We start from the raw sequence: 256 nt of genomic DNA, 5'->3' as shown, positions 1-256 counted from the left end.
AATCCCTAATTCAAACTAACAATCAAAAACCCTAAATGATTCACCTACTAACTAACAATCAATAAAACTAAATATATTAGTACTCTAATTTTGAGATACTTCAACTAAATAGAAACAAAAGTAATCTTTTATGGAGGTTCTAAAAATTCACCTTGAGAAAGAAGGTCGGGGATGGTGGCGTGGCGTGGTGCTGGTCGGGGATGGTGGCATGGCGCTGGTCGGAGAGGGTAGGGATGGGCGCCGATGGGGGTGGGTC

The sequence above is a fragment of the Solanum tuberosum genome, unplaced genomic scaffold (assembly GCF_000226075.1).
Source record: "Solanum tuberosum cultivar DM 1-3 516 R44 unplaced genomic scaffold, SolTub_3.0 scf00054, whole genome shotgun sequence".
Lineage (NCBI taxonomy): Eukaryota > Viridiplantae > Streptophyta > Magnoliopsida > Solanales > Solanaceae > Solanum > Solanum tuberosum.
The sequence above is the reverse complement of the archived record's forward strand: the minus strand, read 5'-3'. Positions refer to the sequence as shown.